This window comes from Corvus kubaryi, unplaced genomic scaffold (genome assembly GCF_017639235.1).
Source record: "Corvus kubaryi isolate FWS band 111438036 unplaced genomic scaffold, C.kubaryi_AGA036_p1.0 133, whole genome shotgun sequence".
Taxonomy (NCBI): Eukaryota; Metazoa; Chordata; class Aves; order Passeriformes; family Corvidae; genus Corvus; species Corvus kubaryi.
This window is the reverse complement of record NW_024580667.1, coordinates 13,634,750-13,653,002: the sequence shown is the minus strand read 5'-3', so window position 1 is coordinate 13,653,002 and position 18,253 is coordinate 13,634,750. Positions and strand designations below refer to the sequence as shown.

The 18,253-nt window shown below is 41.8% G+C and overlaps 1 long non-coding RNA gene across 1 annotated transcript; it reads right to left on the bottom strand.

The window, feature by feature from the left end:
* Positions 1-8,806: 8,806 nt before the first annotated feature.
* LOC121666804 lies at positions 8,807-13,882 on the bottom strand. Its single transcript, XR_006016804.1, has 2 exons — positions 13,734-13,882; positions 8,807-9,081 (listed from the first exon to the last, which is right to left on the bottom strand). It is a non-coding gene; the product is annotated as an uncharacterized LOC121666804 (long non-coding RNA).
* Positions 13,883-18,253: the final 4,371 nt, after the last annotated feature.

Sequence of the window (18,253 nt, the reverse complement as noted above, 5' to 3'; positions counted from 1 at the left end):
CTCTGTATTCAGCCAAGAAGAAAAGCGTGGGTGGCTCCTTCCTGATCTTGACTTTTAGTCACCCCACTCCTGAGAGCAGCTGCTACCTGCTCACTCCTGGGGTGGCTGCACAGCCCATGACTGGGTGCAGGGGCCACTGCAGCACAGGCAGAAAGTGGTCTTGGTTTGGGGTCTTACCAGGAACTCAGATCCACAAAACTGAGAGGTAAAATCTTTAGCTTACTCTGCTGGTAAAATTTTATGTAATTTTAACCTTTTTTTACTGAGGCACATATCTTAGAAGATGATCATTATAATGCAGCAGCACAGCTCAGATACAGTCATTTGCAGTGCTCTGAAAAATCACTAAGTGCAAGCCTTCCTTCTGTATTCCCTGTTTACTTGTCTCACCTAGTCTTTAATTTGTATGTGACACTCATATTTCTAATTTTCTAGAAGGTGCTCTGAGACAATGTAAGGACTTGCATCAGTTCAGCACAACAGGAACAAAACAGTGAACCCCATTGTTATACAGCTAAATAGTTCCAGAAAAGTACCAGAAAAGGAAAAGCAGAAACTGTCTGCATATTATATATGATTAGCCTAGCACCTGCAATGATGCCTTGAGAGGCCTCCTAGAAACAGAGACTAGACAGGAGTAAAGGATTAAAAGAGGCATTTATTTGAAAGGCCCTCAAAGGTACACCCTGAGGAGCCTGAAGCTATTCTTTAAATGGACCCCAAGATGGACCCCAGGTCACGAGATCTTCACTCTTTTATAGGTTTGGTTCATTTGCATAGCAGGGTTAATTCTCCAATTAAAGCTTCAGTTTTCCCCACAGCTTACCCCCCCCTTAGTGGCTCTTTGGTTCATACTTTTGGCCTAGGACAGTCTTGGTGTCCTTGGAAAGCAGGGCTGGAGAGGCTTTGTTATGTCTACCTAGCATGAGAGAGCAGAAATTAACAGGCTACAAGAAACTTCAGAGTCACACACCAAGCAGTACAGAATTTGAAAAATATAAAGGTTAAAACCTAAGGCATCAGCAAAACAGCTTTTGAAAGACTGGAAGGTAAGATGTCTGTCAACAATAGGAAAACAAGAAAAAAGGAGGAGAAAATACCCATCCTCAAAGAGCATAATGGTATGAATGGTGAATATCTGTCACAAGAACTGGAAAGTGCTATATTGTAGTAAGTATGCACAAGATAAAAGGAAAGACATGCTCTTAATAAAAGCTCAGAACATACTCTTAAAAAAGCTAGTAATAAGTTTTCAATCTTTCTAACAAATCAAAAGTCTAAGTGGAATCGAGCTCGAAACAGGGAGTTTGAGTCAAGAGTTACATAGCATGTAACACAAGGCTTGGTATTTGCTGCTTTCACAACAGTGTAAAGGGAAAAGAAAGCAAGTGTAGTAGAAGCTGCAATGCTTTTTGTTGCTTAACTGTCACACTTTTGAACAGCTGATGTGCCCAGAAATCTCGTCTGGGTTTTTTTGTTGTTGTTTTTTTGGTTTGGTTTGTGTTCTGCTTTGTTGGTTGGTTAGGAGTTTGGGGTTGGGGTTTTTTTTCCAACATATGAAATTTGAAGCTCAGTCTGGGCGAAGCACAACTGCTGGAGTTTCACATGATTGTATTAATCCATTCAACAGTTTGGAGGAAAAGAGCAGTTATTCCAGTGGTGCAGAGGTAGATGAAGGGAAAAGAAACAAGGTATAAAGTCACAGGTCTCTGTGGGACTGAGATAGGTAATCAGCACCTGCAGAAAGCAGGCAGTCTCACGGTGACTGAGCTTTTTGCTGGTAAGTTGGGTTCAACTTGCCACTTAGTACCCTCTGAAGACCAGAAAGGAAAGGAGGTTTAGATACAAAAAGGAAGAAGCTAATTGCACAAACCACAGTAATTTCTGAAGTATAAGTGCACTAAAGTAGATCTGTCATATTACAGGAACAGCTGGTAAAACAGACTCCTAGATAGGTCACTTTTAAGCATCTCTAACTAAGCATTCAAGAGAGCATTTTCTTAAGAATATTAGTTCTCAAAGAGGCTGAGAATCATCCAAATGAATTTCAGAGATATGTGGAAAGTGACTGTCCACTGACACCAACTGAAGTAGGTGTGGACCTCTGAGAAGGTGGCTGGCTGCCTACATCTTTGCAGGAACTAAACAGAATTTAAAGCACTGGCTTCCCTATCCAAGTCTTTAGACATCTGAAAACCTACCAACACCTGCCCTTCCTGCAGCCTAAGCCATACATTGTGCAAGAGGATGCGCTCTGCTGGATCTAGGCCAGAATACCTAGAACTGCTCCTTATTCTCAGACACTTGCCAAACCTCTGTCATCTCTTCAACCCCGTTTCAATGTCAACTAAAGATGTTTTATTTTGCTCTGGGATTTTTACCCATTTTAAACAGAAAGAAAAGTGTGCTGAATTTAGTAGGTATGTGCTTAGGAGACTCTCTTTGTATTGGCAGTGGCTATCAAACATGATGTGCTACTATAATTTCATATAAAAGATTTCAAAAGTCATTCTTTACATGTTGGAAAGATGTGGGAAACAGAGATTTGATTTTGATTGATTGTTTTTTCTAAATGACAGGTACTGGTCCAAATCAAACTGAAGGGCATCCTTACACCCATGTGCATTTTGATTTCACATAAGGATGCAGCCCATTGTGTCTTTTCCAGTAGGGTGACTGATGATTGTCAATAATAGTGAGAGTTTTATCCAATGCTAGAAGTAAAATCCTATACATTTAAAAAAAAAAAAAAAAAGTAATTCTGATTCTGCACAGAGAATGAACAAATTACTTCCTAAATGAAATTAACTCTGATCCATCCCATCCTCTTGAAGGGTATTTTCACTTTGGATGCAGTAGATATTGAAGTGATAATTAACTAAACAGACTACCAGAAAAAAAAAAGAGAAAGCATATTAGCACCAATGCACACAGCTTTAAACAGATGCTGTCAATAAGCAGGCACACTTAAAACACACCTGTCTTTCCATTCCACTAAGATGCATGAGCACCTCTATACCATCTCTATACATAACATACCATGTAGTTAGCAATGAAGCACAGTTGGTCCTTACTTTGCACGACTTTGCAAATTACCTGTTGAAAGGACAACAGAAAAATGTTTCCTATTGAAACATAACATTTCTTGCCATTTCATCTCTATCATAAGGCAGAAACATCTATCAAGATTATCTAGGCAATCAAAAATGCCTAAGCAAATTGCAAGCCAATGTACTGTAGAAAATCAGAGAATTGATTAATTCTGTAAAGTTGAGTCAACATCCAATAGACTTGTCTGACCTAGAATTAAAATTAAATTCTTCATGAGCATAAACAATATACATAGGAGAGGCTAAGTTAAAAGATGAAAAAATGTTGAAGTATTATAAACTATGGCATATTATAAGCAAGAACAATCTTTCTGAACTTCTTGTTAATCCACCAAATCCTTCTTATCACTGATTTCCAGCAAAAGAGTGCCAAGGTAGGTCATAAATTTCTTACACACAGAGATCATCCCAATAATTCAATCTACATTTTAAAGGATGCTGAAATAGCTGCCTTTCAATCCTTTGTGCATACACGTGGAACACGGACAAGAGCTGTCTTCCTTGTGCTGTTATATTGCACAAAACATTGTGCATGCCCACTTTCCCCACTCTCCAGTTCCCTGCCATTCTCAGTGGAGCTCCGAGGGCAAGAGAAATAATAGAAGGAAAATGCTAAAATAATTATTTTAATGGCTAGAGAACAAGAAAATTTGGCTGAGATCTTTAAAACTCTGAGACTGATATTAAAGTCATAAACAGGCTTTCCACTCTGTCCTTGCATTAAAGACAGAGCAGAACCTACTTATCACCAAATTAGATCATTGGCTTTAGAGGCTCTTTCTCAAGGATGAACATGCCCCCAGCTACTTCCTGGGCACCTAAAACTTCTTGCTTTCATATCAGTGAGACCAATGAAAGTTTTGTCTGGTGTTTTAACAAGGAAACAGCATTTAGACCACTTAATTCAATACGGTTGCAGATTATTGCAGCACAGCATTGACATGATGCATTTAATTTTATTTTGGACACATAGATCTTTTTCCCAGGCTTAAATATTTCCTTTTTTTACTTGCATTTTATATAGATAGTAAGAGATATCCTGGGATTTGACAGCACTGATTTTGGTTATGTCAGATTTCTGGCACTGAAGATGGAGCCTAAAACTGCAGCTTGACTAGATGCCAAGGAAAGGTGGAAAGGTGTTGGAGTTTTTTCAGGGCTGATGTCAGTTTCTTTTGGTGCCAGTCTCCCAGCAAGCATGAGAATCAAGTCCAAAGCATCAGTCCCAAGTGTTGCCCTCTCTCCAGGAACTGAAGAGCAGCAGTAAGGGCAGGTATCCAATGTAAATGACCTGCCACTGGAACACTGAGGAGAGTTGCTGCCCAGGAACCTGGAAAAATTGCATGTTTTGGCACTCAAAGAACTAATTTTTTTTCTATTTGCCAACACAATCAGTTGGTTTTAGATGCAAAGTATGATTCAAAGGTGCCTCACATGACACTAGCTGGCTAGAGCAGCTTTGCCAGCAGTGCCTGTTACCTCAACTTTCTGCAACAATACTTAAAATTGGGCTCACTGGGTTTTTACAACAAGTGCAGGCATATCTGTCTGTGGCTCATGATCAAAGAAGAAAACAGAAAAGTAAAGAATCATACCAAGAGTCCAAACTTGAAGCCAAGTTTAACAGAACTGGAATGAAGGACTCTTTCCTTTAAATGTCCTATAGATCCTTCTGTCCAATACACAAAACATTTCCTGAATTTGCAGTAACTCCAGCAACTCTCTTCCAAAAACACATTGCCAAGTAGTCTCCATTTCCAAGTACTTCTCTCTTTCATGCCCTCCAAAGAATTAGAGAAACACACACAATCATTTTAAAGAACAATAAATTAAGTGAAAACTGCCAACTTTACCATGTAATTGCATTGAATCCATGCAATTATGTGCAAGAATAATTTAATTCCTTTTACTGATTCATTCCAGAGTTAGAATTACACAGTATTAAGGCTAATCTTTCATACTTAGAATAATTAATTTGTCTCAATGTATTTGTTTGGGGGATGACTTAGACAGGAAAGCACAAATTGCTCAGTGGTTAGATGGTGTACATTTTCTCTAGGCAGTACGTGATGATACGAGGCTTTCTACAGGATCATCACCACACACTAAAGCAGCCCTGGAGCACGTTTATGGTATTCCAGTGTGGTCCCCATGCTTTTTGGTCAAGGACCTTGTGTAGCTGCCAGAGGGTTGAATTCTCTTTGCTTGTACCTTCACTCAGTAGAAATAGAAGAAAGGGGGGTTTGCTCCTTTTCTGAGGCAGGTCCACATTCTTCCTTCCATCAGCCCTCTGGGTACTTCCAGGATGCTTTCCTGCTCAGCTGTGGATGGATGTTCATTCCTAAGTAATAGTGCAAGGAAAACAGTGGTGAAAGGCATGGTTTTCCAGCTACATACTGATACAATCAATTGCAGTCTTTGTGGACCTGGGAGAAGCATTTAAGCACAAAGATAGCCCTTTCCAGCTCACACGGCTTGGATTGTGTGTCAAGCAAGTGTGAGCCACCACCACACAGCTCTAGAGGAAAGAAGGGCCACTGAAAGATCTTCCTCAGACTTCTCTTCAGAATTTGATTTTTACATCAATAGAGACAAACTTACCTAATAGGCTCCTAGTTTCTCAAAAAAAAAAAGTCATTTGAAGAAACAAACTAGGCTGCTGAAAAGAAGGGAAATAAAAATGATTTGCTATTTGCTGCTAAAAATAATTATTTTGGAACCAAGGTACAAGATAAATGGCAACCATAATTGATTTGTGAGGGCAATCACATGTATGACTGAGCAATCCAAAACAACATTGGGCAGGTCCCCCATATAATCCCAACAGAATGGAGGAGCAAAACAAACTTAGATAAATCAGTAGGATAGGAACAAATTATTGGATCTACTTACATAGTCCTACACTTTCTAAGAAAAAAAAGAGTCCACAAAGAAAAAGAAAATCCAAACAGAAGTTAGTCTTTGCCTGCATCAGAAGTGTCATGTGTGGGATCTATTTCATATGCATCACACTAATGTATTTTTGCTTAAAGCCTAATACAGGCTCCTCCTGTATGTGCAAATTTCCAAAAGTTACTCTAAAGTCTTCACATCTCCATCTATTAACCTCATTTTATTTTTCAATGCAAGGTTGTTTTTTCCTCCTGACAAGGTCATTTTTTTCACTTCCATTTTTCATTTCTCAGAAAATTTTGTTTGAATATTCGCATTTTTTTCTCAAAGGAAAGGACAAAAAGCTAATAGCAGTGTAGTGGCTGTATAAAGACAAGGATGCAAGGAGGACCAGGAGGCACAGGCAGAAAAGAGGCCTTACAACATACAGACAGCTTTGAGAGGCATTTTGAGCAAATTTCAGTGAGGAGAATCATATGACCTGTTCGCATTTCTAGGTCACAAAGGTCAGAACAACAGCAAGAAGCTTTTCTTCCAAGAAAACAAAACTCAACACATTAATCATTCACAATATGGGAGTGATTAGCTGAAGAAAGTGAACACATAAGAAATTTAGCAAGTGGTGCATGAAACTTACTTTCCCCACATTTTATCAAATTACAGTCTTTCCAAGGCATTGTTGCTACAGGAATGACCTTTAAGGCAGTCACTTCTTTTGGAAATGTTAGATTTATGTTCAACTTCTCAAATGCCTGATTCTTTTTTCAAGTATTTGAGCTTCAAAGGCTAGCAGCTCAGTGTCCAAAGTGAAGCATCATTGCCTTTTCTGTGGGCCAGTGCATTAGAAGAGCTGCAGGGTTAGTGGGACATCAGAAGGTGAGGATTTGTTGTGTCACTTTTACAAAGCAGTAAGTCCCAGTGCAGCATTGTGGTGAGAGCCAGGGAAAGCAAGTGGGAGAGGTCCCAGATCCTGCAGGCAGATTAATTAGGAGCCTGCAGCTTGCAGGAGTACAGACATCTCTTTTCTTGGATCTGCTGCCAGACAGCCAGCAAGGAGTCATACATTAGTAGGCCAAACATGCATCAATTATTGATTCCATCTGCTGATTTTAATTCGCAAATCACTTCCCTCTGTCCAGCCCATCAGTCCTACTCCTCTGGCCAGCCCTTCCCACCCCTGTGACCAGAGTACCTTTCCCTAACTTGCCCACCCTATGCAGTGAGGTTGTACCCGCTGGAAAAAGTGACTGAACAGTGCCTTGCAGAGCAGCAGAGAAGCTGAGTGTCTGTTGAAGGCTCCTGCCTCTGCTGAGCATACAGCTTACAACATCACTGTGCCTTCACCCTTATTTATCCCTCCACCCACCATTTCTGGAGTAAAATGAGTTGTCTTTGTTTCTGCTGGGAGAGCAGATGGGAGAGGGAGGTGCTCCACGGTCAAGTACTTTTCTCTGTGTCTGTTCCTTTACCTCCACCTGTGCCCTCAGCCTCTTATTTTCTTCCTCCTCTCAAGAAAGTGCTGGGCACAGACACAGTTTTAGGACAGTTATTCCTTAAAGCCTGACATAATTAAAATCTCTTTCATTACCATCACTGATCTGAGAGTATGATTACAATGAACAGGATAGATACCTTTAGCCTTTACAGTAACAATAAAAGATAACTGCCTATGACCATATGTGTCAAATAATATTAACAGAATGTACAATTCAGTAATGAGAGTTAATTCAGTTTTTAATGGCACTGAGGTACTGGTATAATTTAACGTTCAGATACTGGACAGTATTCTCTAAACCACCCCTGCTTGGTCCACTCCTCCCTGCACGTGGAGCACCCACCTTCTCCAGCGGCAGGGCTCAGGTACAGAGCAGATGTCCAGTGATGGGAGCAGGTTCCCACAGACAACAGCTGGTGATGGCCTCACTGTGCTTCTGCATTTAAGACTATTAAGCTATCTAAAGCCTTCTTGGGAAGCCAGTTAGTTCCCAGAAGCTGTGGTAATGGCCCAAAAAGTATTGAGACAATTTTCTGCTTCTAAGCCTGCCTCACCTTGGCAGGGACAGAAAGGAACCCACTGTGCCTGTGCTTTGGCTCCTGCATGCAGTAGGGAGCTGGCAAGCCCTGCCCCAAAGCTGTCCACACTGGGATGACACTGTGCAAGCAGCTCTGCCCTGGGTGATGCCATCTGATGATTTGCACCTCTGGGTGCTGCTCAGCCCTTGCTGGCACATCAGCCTGCAAGAGTGAATCCTCCACAACAGCTCGGGTGCCACTGGACACTGCTCCCATCATTCCCACGGCAGTCATCCCCATAATTCACATCTACCCACTTTCTGACCTCTCTGGTCAGGCTTCCAAAAAGGATGTGCCAAGTTACCTCTGGCAAAAGGGTAGCTCTTGTGGGAGTCAGTGAGAACAGGAGGAGCTGCTTTCCCACTGGAGTTGCTTTCTGTCCCACTCAGAGCACATCCAGGAGCTGCTGATGGACTGGAGCATCATCTGGGCTGTCAAGCGTGGTGGTGGTCAGATCCCCTCCTGGGGACACTGCTCAGTACCACAGGAGCAGGGGCCCTCAGCAAGGAGCTCAGTAGCCAACGCCTGGTCCTTTTTTGTCTTCGAGAAAGAATTAATATTCAACCAGGAAATCAAATTGTCATCAGTTTTTCTGCTGTAAATCCCAGGGCCTCCACTAAAGACTACGCGCATGCACTGTTTCAGAGATAGTTTCATGACATCTGCCATCTGGATATAGCATGGGTTTTAAGGAGTAATAAGGTAAGGAACAGAAACAAATATAAAATAAGTGACATGGGAACGCATCTGACAAAACTTTACTGACAGATATGACCATCGTTTCAGCTGGTGCCATGAAGTCTTTGTCCTCTGCTCTTTGTCACACCTCATAGCCAAACAGTTCCCTGTGGTCAGTGGCTGTGTAGATTTTCTGAAGAACCACATCATGTCACATAGCTGGCATCATATTCTTCTTTATCACTGCTCATGAAGGCCAGAATGTCTCAAAAAGGCCATTGAAGAACTAGGAAAGATGCCGAGAGGAGCAGCAAGGTTGATCATTGCTCTGGAAAGAAAACAGGACCATATGGAAAGAGACCAATAGCCTTCAAGTAGGTAAATATACAGTAGAGAGAAATTTTAAAAGGAATGGGAGAAATGAGTGATAAAGGAATAATTGAGACCTGAGAGCCCTCCAATGAAAGCATCGCATAGCAGACAGATTTGAAACTGTCACAAGGTCAAATTATCCCATATAATTAAATTACTGAGCTCATTCCTGCATAGAAGTATAGAAACCATACGTAAAAACTATTAGACAAATTCATAGAAGGAAGAGGCTTCATAATAAAAACCCACACCTTCTGACTGAAGAAGCTGCTAACAGCAGGCTGTGGATAGGAGATCCTACCGGGGCAGCATGAGTGCAAACTTATTCTACGCACCCAGTTGCTGCCTGAGTGCTTTTCATTTTGCCAGATGGTGGCTGCAGTGAGGCACAGACGATTCTGGGCCACATGGGACCTATAAACCCTTTGATACATGTCATCAGTACAGTTCTAGCCTGGCCAAAGACAGCTGGAGTACAGTGACTGCCATGGGTCTGAGCTGAGGGGGGATGTAAATGACAAGGGCACCCAATCTAGAGGCAACACAGTGGGCAAGGTGATGGTGACACTTCAGCAAGTGATACCTCCACACTTCTCAGAGCTGGGGGAAGATTTTCTCTACCTCTGACTCAGAACTGAACACTGACAACACAGCTGAACCCTGTATAACTGATCAGTACAGCTTATGTGGTGTCACATATAATGCAATGACATCCCTTTATCACTTTCAATGTATTCCAGTCCACTCCGATATAGTTCAAAACCAAAACCAGCAAAATGTTCAGTGTAAGGGAGACATGAAATTGAGATATATGGAGTAAAAACACATCCTTCTTGCCTCATTGCAGGAGGTAAGAAAAATCCAAGCTCTTTCATTAGGCAGCAATTAAAATGTAGTTTATAGAGCAGGAAAACAGCATATTATTGAACAACTGTAAGGCAGGTGAGCTAATCATTAACTGATTCTATTATGCTGCCTTCTCCAAAATTAAAGTGACTTCCCTATAATGTAGAATGAATGATGCACGTATTTCCTGACTACACCTTTCCTAATGATGCAGGGGATGGTGTTTCTGTTCACTTTTGCTTTGTCCTATAGTGAAATATGCCAGGTAAGAAAGTTAGCTAGTTATTCTCATTAAACAGTGTATCACACCCTCACAACAGGCAACTGGCAGGTGGGCTGTGAAATGTAATCAGCTTTGAGCCCATTATGAACAGGTTTGATGAATTGTTCCTCCACAAATTATGTCTGCCTGACAAAGTACGTGGCATGGGTGTCTGTGCATTCCTGTCAAGAGGCTGCTTTGCTGAGTAAGGAATCTAGGACTGGTTTCAGAAGGAAATCTACTGCCAACATTTCCTTTGGGCACCCCTGAGAATTATCCCAGTTTGCAGTGTTTTACAAAGCTAAGAAATCCCCTAAATGCTCATTTCTGAATCAGTGCTGCAGCATTCTGGGCAAGGCAGGCTCTGAGCAGCAAAAAAAAGATGCACTTGCATGGCCCTTTCCTTCCCACGCTGTACTGTGCACTGCTGGCTTGTGGACACCCTTTGTACCTCTCCTGGGAGCTGTGTTTCCCCACAGGGCAACACTGCCATTCATCTTGTGGCTGCAGCATGCTGTGACCCAAACTGCAGCTCCTGCACTCCAGAAATAGCATCCCGCCTCTGGGAGAGGTCAGCCACGGCTGACTGCTTCGTGTCAGCTGTATCTGCCATGCAGGTTTCCAAACATTCCCTGCCTGATTGCTCATTGCCTTTCTCCTCTTTGGGAATCATCTCTCAAGAGGCTCTGCATTACCTCCCCCCATCTCTGCTCCAGGGCAGGAGACAACATCTGCACAGAGCTGTCACCCTGCACACTTCTAACCCTGAAGAATCCTGTATGTGGGTGAAGTTTCCATAAATCACCCATGGGGAAGTCCCTAGACATTCTCCGCTCCAGATTCGTGGCTCAAGGGAGTTATAAACTTGGGATTTGAGATACGTCACTGGGCTACAGGCTACTTCTAAGAGGGCTCTTAAGAATGTAAACATACCCAGACTCAGAGCAAGGGTCTTTTAATCCAACAGCAGCTTTCTGAAAGATTCTTAAGAATAGAGTGTAAAAGACAGTCCTCTGCCCTTACAATTCCTCCAAGCCTCTAGAAACCAATATTTTAAGAAGTTCCTGAGGTTACATAATCATGACTGTATGTAATAGCTCTTTTCTCCATGAGCTTACCCAAATCTCTTCTAATTCATTTTTCTTTTTGGATAAATACATTAATTTTTTGACAGTGAGGTTTGGGGTTTGTTTTCCTTTTCTTTTTTTTCCCCTCATTTTGCTTTTGTTTTGGCATGTGTTACTAAACAGCCAAGACATGAGGGTGGTGGGTTGTAACAGAGGGCTGGAGCTCAGCTGCTGACTCCCAGGACCATTTCTGCCAGACATGTCCTCCTTCCCTGGCTCCTGAGCTCACCTCACGATCAAACACCGTGCTCTCCTATGGTAGCCAACCACTCCTGATCCTCCTTTTCCCTGGGAGATCTCTGGGAGTTAGCAGCAAGGGCAGCAGTGAGGGGTGTGGAGTGTGTGAGGGCAGTGGGTAGTGCTTTCAGTAATCGCTGGGACTGCTGTTTATGCAGTCCATCTGCTCTGAGACAGAAATACTAACGCCTGAGGAGATCAAGCATATGGAGCACTCACCAGGAAGTGGGAGCAGAGGTTAAATGCCCCATATTCTCCCCAAGACCTCCCCTCCAGAGTTCCCCTCCTTCACCTTCCCCAAGCCATGCCTGTCCTGCCATGCTGCTGACCAAGCCCTGGTGTCCCTCTTTTCCCCAGGAGCTTTGTGGCCCTCTCAAACAGGCTGGGTTGGCCCTGGGGCATGGCACGGCTGAAAGTGCAGGTGAGGACATTGTAGTACAGCTGGTCCGACTGTGACTGGTGCTGTGTGCCCTCTTCTCAGTTCTCTTGCTGTACATGTAGTGTCAGGGCTGTTCATCTGCCAGCTTTGGCTGCTCTTTCTGTTTGGTGGGTAACTCATTTTCCAGAAATGTGATCCCAGCAATGTCCATGAGCCTAAATGTCACTTTACCTTTTTTTTTTTACATTACAGATGGGCATAGTTAACATGATTTACCAAGACATATATTAGGTATCACAAATTCTTCCCTTGCTGAGACCACATATCTATTTAACTCTATGTGGCACCTAAGGTTATAGTACAGAAACTCTTTTGTAGGAGAGGATCTTCTATTAGATGATTTACTAACAGAAAAATGTCAAGAAAATCCCAGTCTCCACAGACATTACACAGCAGTTCCTACATGTGTGTGCTGTTAGAAAAGTCTGCTCTCTATTATCTGAACCACAACTTTCGCAATTATACTTTGCTGGAGTAGTAGCAACCACCTCTAAAGCACCTCAGATCCAAAAGCTACACAGATGGTAGAAATGGACACAGCAATTCCATTAAAAATAATAATAATAGCAATCTGTGGAGGTTACAGATGAAAATAACTTATTGGACCTGTAAGAAAAGGAAAAGACAAAACATGAATAAGAGTGTTCTGGGAGGACATTTAGGCAACCATAGAAAAAAAATGGCTTGATGAAGAAAGACCTCCAAAAAAAGGGAGATGACAAAAGAAAGACATATTTTGAAACAGCGACAAAAGAGTGAATTACACCTGTGAGCTGAGAAGCTGAATGACAGGGCCAAGGTCAATGGGATGGTAGACAATAGCAAGAGAAAAAGTTAAAAGAGTTTTGTCATTTGCTAACTATGAGAAGGAAAAAGAGGAAGGGAGGGAGGGAGGAAGGGAGGGAGGGAGGGAGGGAGGGAGGAAGGAAGGAAGGAAGACCTGAGAAAAATAGACAAAATAAATTTAAAAAAAAAAAAGCTAGAGTTTTGTCCCTGAACACCAAGGAAGCCAAGGAAGACAAAGAAAGAATAGGAAGGAATGGGAAATGGGAATAAACTGCACTACAGACATCAAGAAACAGCAAGTTCCACAAAACTAGAAGTATAGTAATATAAAATGAGTGTCCTTTCTTTTCTCTGAGGCACAAGAACAATTTGATTATATGAGGGATTTGAGAAACATACGAAAAGAGATTTTGCAGGATAAGAAATGTTTCATTTACAGCTTGAGAAAAATGCACGTTTCTGAAAAAATATGGAAGAAAATATCATTGCTGGTGAAACAAGTGGGAATGAAAAGAGGAAGAGATCTGTATTTGTGATAACTATACATTTTAGAAACTAACATTTATACTTCAGGACATTTGGGAAAATCAATGAGAAATAATATAGATACTTTATCAAAGACAAATTCATAATTTGAGTTTTCCATTAGAAAAACTGATGTTTGATTGTGAACCATATTTCTGAGGTCTACACAGCACAGAGAGATAATAAAAATATTTTCTCTGAAACCCAAAAATGTCTTATTTAAAAATAAGTTCTAGAGAATTGAGGACAGATATATAGATGTGCTTGCCTTGAAAATTAGAAATTCCCTAAATCCTCCATTACTTTCAACCAGTAGTTTTAACCTCTAAAGCAGGTTGTAGGTTTTGACTTTCCTCTGATGAGAATCAATAAATTGTTCAGCTCACCTTTCACAACAATTCCCAAGGTGGGACCCACAGGAAGGGCATGAAGACACCTTTGGAAGCAGAAGACCATGGAGCAGCTCATTGTGTAGCCACAGTTTCTACATCACTAAAAGCTGCAGCCTGTGTTTCAGGGTGATGGTGTCCCTCAGAATGCCTGGGGAATTTAGAATGCAAGGCTCTCCCCCAAGCAAGGCACTGCCAGTTTGCTGGTGGCCACACCCATAGCTCTGTCAGGGCAGGCGCCCTTAGTCTGAAGATCCTCCTGTGCTTTGGCCTGAGCCAGTTCTCCAGACACAGCCATCCAGAGAGGAGAGACCTCCTTTCATATCCAAGCATGTGAAACAGAGTGAGAAAGACATAAATGATGGTTTTGAACATCTTTTTTTCTGAAACAATAGTTTTTATTTATGTGGAAATATGGAAACTTCAGTGACAGCAGCTGTGGTGTACAAAGAGAAATGGACTGCAAGATGACATTAAAGCTTAAAACCTTGTCCTTACCACAAGGAAGAAAAGATCTCACATCTTCCAGAGTGAGGATCTGCTGTTTCCTATGGGATGTGCCCAGGTGAGAGAATATGGCTCCCAGAAGCTATCTCCTAACAGCCTTCTCTGATCAAGAGGAAAAGGGTGACCCTTGTGTCCTTGTACCCACAAAAAACAGCATCCAAGCCTCCCAGATCCTGCAGCCCCAGGGCCTCCCTATTGGACCCCTGTGGCAAGCATGAGAGAAAACCTCTGGTGATGCCCAATTCTGTTTGCATAAATGGGTTAAGATAGGGCTGCACCAGCTAGCTGAATCACTCCAGGAGCGCTGGTGTTTGTCCAAGAGCAGTTTTTTCTCTCCTTAGAGAGTCATGGGCCACCTGTGGGTGTCTGAGCCAGCCTCACCTTCTAAATTTGCAGGAGCTCCTGCCTGTAGCCAGTGGATTTTAATTGTTGAAGTACCAACAAGCCTCAGTGTGCAGATTCCCCATGCATACTGTGATTAGCTTGTTGCAAAACTGTATAAATCATTGCAATAATCCCATGTAGTAAGGAAAGGAATCTGGTACCTCTGTTCAACCCCAGTTGTGCAGTATACCACTGACTGCTTGCATTTACAGCCTCTTTTGTGATCAAAAACAAATTCACATATGTCCAGACTCTCCATTTTCCACTAAACAGAAGAAAGATGACTCATTAAATCCATTGTCTGCACTAATGATATGAGTGCTCATGAAATTTCTGATCACACTCCAACAAATACTCTAAGTGCAAGTATTTAGAAACTGCACTTATCTGAACAGCTTTCATCCTGTTTGTCAGATCTTTTAACTGATCATTACAATTCCAGGGGATTAAGCTACAAACCTGGTGGACGCTGCATGTGAGGGAGCAGCGTGCCACTGCCTTTGCAAATCAGGAGCTCAGCCCTGAGAGGACATCTCTGTGCATCCCTATCATCTGCGGTACCAGCAGCCTGTCAGAAGTCCTTTAGGGATCTGAGAACACTGTCAGTGACATGTTGAGTACTCAAATTTATCTTTGTTTTATGCTGCTTAAGATAAAAACCTTTGCCATCTTTTCAATAGACTACTGTCAATTAATTTGCTGCTGAGGCCATCTAAACTTTCAAACAGTGCTGACATTTTCATTATTTGGCAAACTTGCCCTTCATTATCCACTTTGCCTCTCATCCAGGCTCCATAAGGCCTGAGATTTACCCTAAGTAACAGCTAATTGAATACATTTCTCAGTGAGAGAAATCTTTTAATCTGCAGAGATCAAATAACAGAATACTTGCACAGCAACAATTCAACTGAAGATTGGATTGCCACATGCTTGCACCATCCTAATGAGCAACAGCAGATCAACAGGAGGGAAATACTATTTCCCAGCTCTCTTTCTTTATCTACTAACAAGGAGTGGAACCACAAAAAAGGAACCACATCTCAATAGGCAGGGAGGCTCCCTTTTAACATCTTCTCCACGTTCATGTTTTTACAGACGCATGACAAAGACATTTTCCTGCCTTTACTGGTTTGCAGACATAAGGATTGAAACATAATAATTGTCATCAACACTTGCAAATGGAGTGAGGACTCTTATCTTGACTTTTGGAGAGCAATAATAAAGAAACTTGTTGACAATTTCCCCCCTTATTCCTACATAAATCTGCACTCCTTTTCTGTTTTCAGTTTTCTCCTATGAAATAGTCATTAAGACCCAAATTCCAGGCACTTTAAAATGTATGTGAGCAGCAGAGGGAAAGAAAACATAGTCTTGTAATTTACATGATGTGAACACAAAACCTTGTCAGAATTCTTTAGCTCTGCTAAGCTAGAGGAAAGGCAGGAAAATTTGAATTCATATGACTTAAGGAATGCAGTTCAACATTCTGCTGCCTTTACCATGAATGAGGTTGTTGGTATTTTTCTCACAGAATGATTTTTCTTGAAGAAGATCTGAAAGGGCAAAAGATATCCAGTGGAAACACATTAACTTGAAAGAAAATTTGTTTTGCCCTTTTCTGTTTTATTTTCTCATAATACACATAACTTTTATTATACAAAGGTTAAAAAGCTTCAGTAAAATGCTATTGATTATTTTTCTTCATAAGGAAAATCCACAATTCCAACTTTTAACTAGACAAGAAAGAGCACGATGCAAATTTCCAGCATTTCTCTTGGCACAGATTTTACAGGCTCCCTCTGGAATGGTAGTAATCTGTGTGAACAACTCTCAAAATGTGCAGTGACTGGCAAGAGAAAGCAGAGCTGGGCAGGTCTCAAGCTCAGGCAAAAACCTCGGCTGCAGACCTGCAGCTCCCACTTCCATCATCCTGCTGCTGCCTGCAGGCCAGGAGAGGATTTCACCCAGTGCCCTGCCTCCCACAGCTGGAGGTGGCAGCATCCTTCCTATTGTAGTATCACCCTGCTCCTGCCTCTACACTGATAAGATTTTGAACAGCTGTTTATAGAAGCTCTTTCTTGTCTTGTCTTCCAGTCGGTGTCTTTCATATCCTCTGAACAGACAGAGTAGTAATTTGTCCAATATGCCTAAGCTTTACAATCTAGTCTCCTCTGGATTAAATTTCTTTGCTTTTCTTTGCGGAAGTCTCTATATATGACTGAAAGTTTGCAAAGCTCAGATGCTTTTTCTTTTTTTTCCTCTTTCATTTACAAGGGACTGTATGGCCTTCAAACAAAATACAGAAGGGCATTTTTCACTTCGGTGTTCTACTGACTGATAACAAGTATGGGGAAGCAGAAAAAGTATAACACTGTGAGAAAAATAATTCACCCCAACAGATTCAAATCATCAGGAAACATATTTTCATTTTCAAAGTGACTACCAGCCTGCAGGAGGTAAGGGAGCAGTGACATGTTCTCTCTCCCAAGAGGAAAAGGCAACCCTTTTTCCACAACACCACAGGTGATACGTTAACATCAGATCTGAGACATGACAGAAAATTTCTGCTAGCTAGAAACTACTGTGAAAGGGTTGTTGAATATTGATGTCCACCAACTGCTAATGCAAATCCTAAACAAGCAGGGAGTGCCCAATTTCTGACAGCAAATATTGGCTGTAGCACACAGAAGGTATGGATAGAGTGAATCCAAATTGAAACTAAGCCTCAAGACAAAATACCCCACACAACTTCAGTGGGCTAAAGCAGTGCACCTCATATGCAAAGCCATATTAATTGAAGTTGCAAAAATCTAATCAAAGTCATTACTAGTCCAGTTCTGATGATACTTATTGTCCAAATTATAAAATTATTACAGGAAAATCAGGAACAGACTTTTCAGGAGGGTCAGGCAGGGCTGGAGAGGTGAAGCAAGATGACCATACTTAGGGTAAAGGTTTTACTTTAGATCACTTCAGGGTTTCCTTAGGAATGTTGTATTTTAGAGGCTATGGGTTAAATTAGATAGAGGCAAAAGAAAGAAAATATTGTTATTGGTGTTCTTTATCCATCACCCAGCCAGGACAGTAGCATTGATGAGTTAGTTATTCTACAGGCCTTTAGGAGAAATCTCTTGATTCAAAACCCTAATCTGTATGGGACATTTCAATGTCCCACACCTCAGCTGGAAATACCCTACTGTCACTGTGTGGACAACTAAGCTGGGAATTCTTAAAATTTGTTTGATATAATTTCTTTTCACAATTAATCAGCGAGCCAGCTAAGAAAGGTGCCCTCCTGGACTTGCCTTTTGTGAATCAAGAAGGGCTCATGGGAGATGCCTCACATGAGCACGCACCCTGATGAACAGAGCAATCATGCTTCCACTGCTCCTCCAGCCAATATGACTAATGTTTGGAATAGAGCTTGAAGCCTGTAGGACGATGTCTTGCTGGTCTTACCGACAAAGGTATTTAGCCTTTGAATAACAACAGCTTTTTTCACAGCAGCATGAAAAGTTTCACTTCAGCAGCTGCAGAGGATTTCAGTTCGTCAGCCTGTGTGCCACCCAGCAGAGTACAAAGAGAAAACTGGCATTATCTTTCTTTCATCTCCTGCCCAGCCTTGA